The following is a 4,856-nucleotide window of genomic DNA, read 5'->3' as shown; positions in this document are numbered from 1 at the left end:
CACAGTTGATATATCCCTTTCTCTCTTGTTGTTTTCTTCCCTTCTTCCTCGTGGCCCCTAGCTTTACGGAGAAAAGGTGGGATTGTTGTGGATTGGTGTTCCGGAAGGACAAAACGCAGTGCGAGCTCCTGGGGTGGCCACCCTCGTCCTTCTCGATCGTCGTCCCCTTAAATTCCCGCCTTTTGCCGAAGGCACGGGGCTTCGGAGGCTTCTGCTTTGTTTTTGCTTTGTTTTCTACCCTGTTCTCTTCCTTTCGGTCCCTAGCTCTACGGAGAAAAGGGGGAATTGTTGTGGGCTGGTGTCGGGGAAGGGCTAAAAGAAGCGCGAGCTCCCGGGGTGGCCACCCTAGTCCTTCTCGATCGCTGTCCCACACATTTCCCCCTTTTTGCGAGGGCGTGGGGCTGGGGGGAGATTGTCCTCTGTTCGAGCCTCCCCCCGTGAGGGGGTTAGACACCTTTGTTTCTCTTTCTCTCATGCGTTTTTCTCCTTTTTCCCCTTGGCCTTACATTTGTTGTGGGGGGGTTGCCCCTATTCAGTTTTGTGGCCAATTTTCGGTAGTACGGGAAACGACTCTCGGCAACGGATATCTCGGCTCTTGTTACGATGAAGAATGTAGCGAAATGCGATACTTAGTGTGAATTGCAGAATCCCGTGAATCATCGAGTTTTTGAACGCAATTTGCGCCTGAGGCCTCAGTCGAGGGCACGTCTGTCTGGGCGTCACATCCCATTCAAACGTGATCCTTGCAATATGCTAGGGAGCAGCGGAGCTGGTCGTCCGTGCCCCGTGCGGTGCGGTTGGATGAAATACCTCAAGCGATGTTTCGTGGCGTGCGTCGGCGAGCGGTGATGTTGTCCCCTTCGATGGGCAGTCGGTGTTAGCCGATGCGGGCTTTGTGTGGCATCGCTCGAACTTTCTTTGCTCTCTCTTGTCCTCCCATGGGGTAGGGCGGATTTAGCTCCAACTTTGCGACCTCAGCTCAAGCGAGAACACCCACTGAGTTTAAGCATATAATTAAGCGGAGGAAAAGAAACTTACAAGGATTCCCCTAGTAGTGGCGAGCGAACCGGGAAGAGCCCAGCATGAAAATCGGGCGGCGGCGCCGCCTGAATTGTAGTCTGTAGAAGCGTCCTCAGTGGCGGACCTGGGCCAAGTCCCTTGGAAGGGGGCGCCTGAGAGGGTGACAGCCCCGTCGGCCCGGGACCCTGCCGCATCACGAGGCGTTGTCGGCGAGTCGGGTTGTTTGGGAATGCAGCCCTAATTGGGTGGTAAATTCTGTCCAAGGCTAAATACGGGCGAGAGACCGATAGCGAACAAGTACCGTGAGGGAAAGATGAAAAGGACTTTGAAAAGAGATTTAAAGAGTGCTTGAAATTGTCGGGAGGGAAGCGGATGGAGGCTGTCGATGCGTCTCGGTCGGATGTGGAACGGCTCAGGCTGGTCCGTCGCTCGACTTGACGTGCAAACCAACACGGGCTGCTGCATCGTCACAAGCGCGGGCGGATTACTGCCTGTCGGTTTGCCGCTGCGGTGGTCGAGGAACGAAGCGTGCGCCCTTGTGGTGGGCCATGTGCACCTGCGTGCTCGTGGTGTTGGTTGGCGGGCTTTCCATTCAACCCGTCTTGAAACACGGACCAAGGAGCCTAACATGTGTGCTAGTCGGCGGGTTTGAAAACCTACGAGGCGCAAGGAAGCTGACGGGCGAGATCCCCTCTCTGGGGGGTGCATCATCGACCGACCTTGAGCTTATGCGAAGGGTTCGAGTGCGAGCACACCTGTTGGGACCCGAAAGATGGTGAACTATGCCTGAGCTGGGCGAAGCCAGAGGAAACTCTAGTGGAGGCTCGTAGCGATACTGACGTGAAAATCGTTCGTCTGACTTGGGTATAGGGGCGAAAGACTAATCGAACCATCTAGTTGCTGGTTTCCTCCGAAGTTTCGCTCAGGATAGCTGGAGCTCACGCGCGAGTTTTATCGGGTAAAGCAAATGATTAGAGGCATCGGAGGCGTAACGCCCTCGACCTATTCTCAAACTTTAAATAGGTAAGAGGGTGCGGCTGCTCCATTGAGGCGCACCATGGAATCGAGAGCTCCAAGTGGGCCATTTTTGGTAAGCAGAACTGGCGATGCGGGATGAACCGAAAGTCGAGTTACGGTGTCGAATTGCGCGCTAACCTAGATCCCACAAAGGGTGTTGGTTGATTAAGACAGCATGACGGTGGTCATGGAAGTCGAAATCCGCTAAGGAGTGTGTAACAACTCACCTGCCGAATCAACTAGCCCCGAAAATGGATGGCGCTGAAGCGCGCAACCTATACTCGACCGTCGGAGCAATTGCCTGGCTCCGATGAGTAGGAGGACGCGGGGGTCGCTGAGAAACCTCGGGCGTGAGCTCGGGTGGATCGGCCCCCGGTGCAGATCTTGGAGGTAGTAGCAAATATTCAAATGAGAACTTTGAAGACTGAAGTGGGGAAAGGTTCCATGTGAACAACACTTGGACATGGGTTAGTCGATCCTAAGAGATGGGGAAGCCTTGTATCAAGGGTGCACTCTGCACGAGCATCGAAAGGTAATCGGGTTAATATTCCCGAACCGAGACATGGCGCCGGGCGGCAACGTTAGGAAATCCGGAGACGTCGTCGGGGGCCCGGGTAGGGAAGAGTTATCTTTTCTTTTTAAACATTTCCCACTCTGGGCAACTTTGAAGTTCAATTCCAAACGGTCGTTGAGAAGAATCCTTTGCAGACGACTTAAATAAATGACGGGGTATTGTAAGTGGCAGAGTGGCCTTGCTGCCACGATCCACTGAGATTCAGCCCTTGGTCTCCTCGATTCAGAGCTCCGCTCTTGTCACAAACAAAATCCGGGCAACCCTCTCGCGCCTCTGCCCCTTTCCTTCAGACGACAATTTTTCATTGCTTGGGGGCGGGAAATTTGGGGTTTCCACACCGCGACGGAAAAGGCGCCGAAGCCCGGGAAAGCTGGGGTTTCCATGCCGCGCCCCAGCGCCCAAAATGTGGGGTTTCAATGCGGCGCCCACAATGTGGGGTTTCCACCCGGCGCCCAAAATGTGGGGTTTCCAGGCGGCGCCCGAAATTTGGGGTTTCCACGCGGCGCCCGAAATGTGGGGTTTCCAGGCGGCGCCCGAAATTTGGGGTTTCCATGCGGCGCCCGAAATTTGGGGTTTCCATGCGGCGCCCGAAATTTGGGGTTTCCAGGCGGCGCCCAAAATTTGGGGTTTCCATGCGGCGCCCAAATGTGGGGTTTCCAGGCGGCGCCCAAAATTTGGGGTTTCCAGCCGATGCCCAAAATTTGGGGCTTCCATGTCTCGCCCCAAATGTGGGGTTTCCACCCGGCGCCCAAAATTTGGGGCTTCCATGCGGCACCCAAAATGTGGGGTTTCCAGGCGGCGCCCAAAATTTGGGGTTTCCGCCCGGTGCAAAATTTTCGGGGGTTTACAAGTCGCGCCCAACCCTGGGGAAACTTGGGGTTTCTATGTCGCGCCCCGGTGCCCAAGCCGGGGGAAACTTGGGGTTTCCATTTCGCGTCCCGACCGAAACCGGCGGCGCCCAAGCCTGGGAAACTTGGGGTTTCCGAGTCGCGCCACGACCGAAACCGGCGGCGCCCAAGCCTGGGAAAACTGGGGGTTTCCAAGTCACGCCTCGGCGCCTAGGCCAGGGGAAACTTGCGGTTTCCATGTCGCGCCACGACCGAAGCCAGCGGCGCCCAAGCCTACGGGGACTCGGGGTTTGCCATGTCACGCCCAAGCCTGGGAAGCTTGGTGCTTCCATGTCGCACCCTTGATGGAACCACGGGTTTCCGCATTTTACGGCACGAGGGAAACGCGGGGAACTTGGGGTTTCCATGACGATGCAAACCAGCTCGCAAGTCTCGGGAACTTGGGGTGTTTCGAAACCGCTGCCGAAACCGCGGCACACCCTGAATCGCCCGAGAGTCTGTGGAACTTCAGATTTCCATGTCGTGGGGCCACGAAGAGCCGCCAAAGTCCGGGGAACTCGGGGTGTCCATTTCGCGGCGCGATGAAAACTGCTACCCAAGTCAGCGGACACACACTGGGTTTCCGTTTCGCGTCATAACAAAAATTGCTACCCAAGTCTGGGAAACGCGGTGTAAGGACCTGTGGTTCGGTTTCTCCCCGTCGGTGCGATGTGCGAACTCTACGACCGAAATGTGGGAAGGGACATAAGTATAATGAACGTTAGAGGTGGAGCGATGGTTGGTTTATAGCATGGGAGCGTTTGGCATAACCCACGAGCGACTCACATGTTGGGGCGACTTGAACGAAGGATTGTTTGCCGACCAGCAATCGGATGGAAAGTTTGCGATGTGTAAGGGCGTTTTGGCACGCGGTGGTCGAGTTGGCCTGGGCAGTGACTCGCCCAACCGCTCGTATAAATATGGCAAGGTGTTGGAGCATTTGGAATTCATTCGAAGATGGACATTCGAACATGATCATTCGGTGATCAAGAAAAAAGTGCGAAGTAGTGGAGCAGGTCGCAAAAGAGGCGCGGACATATATGCACCCGCTCTTGGGCAAGCACACACGATACGCACAAGGTTCGGTTCTCGGGTGAGGGCGCGGGTAAGGAAGGCACCCGCCGTTCGGTGTGACACGGGGTGTCTTGGGTAGGTCGACCGCCCGTCATGGAAGAAGAAACGCGGAGGTGTCTCGGGTGACTCGGGTAAGTCGCCCGCCCATCGTGCAACAGGGAACGCTGGGTGACTCGGGTGAGGTCACCAGCCCGTTGTGCAGTGGTAAACGAGGTTCGGTCGACGAGTACGGTTGGCAGCTCGTGTGAGGGCGCGCCCGCCCAGCTCGGGCAAGGAACTCGTTT

At 56.2% G+C, this 4,856-nt stretch overlaps 1 non-coding gene and 1 pseudogene across 1 annotated transcript; both read left to right on the top strand.

Annotated features, from left to right (window-relative positions):
* Window positions 1–568: 568 nt before the first annotated feature.
* LOC149242038 (5.8S ribosomal RNA) lies at window positions 569–722 on the top strand. Its single transcript, XR_016246879.1, has one exon. It is a non-coding gene; the product is annotated as a 5.8S ribosomal RNA (ribosomal RNA).
* A 247-nt stretch (window positions 723–969) lies between these two features.
* LOC149242037 (25S ribosomal RNA) lies at window positions 970–2,851 on the top strand (annotated as a pseudogene).
* The last annotated feature ends 2,005 nt before the right edge of the window (window positions 2,852–4,856 follow it).

This window comes from Pinus tabuliformis, chromosome 8 (genome assembly GCF_031772625.1).
Source record: "Pinus tabuliformis cultivar Carrire ecotype Pingquan chromosome 8, CPIR1, whole genome shotgun sequence".
NCBI lineage: Eukaryota > Viridiplantae > Streptophyta > Pinopsida > Pinales > Pinaceae > Pinus > Pinus tabuliformis.
This window is presented reverse-complemented; position numbering and strand designations above follow the sequence as displayed.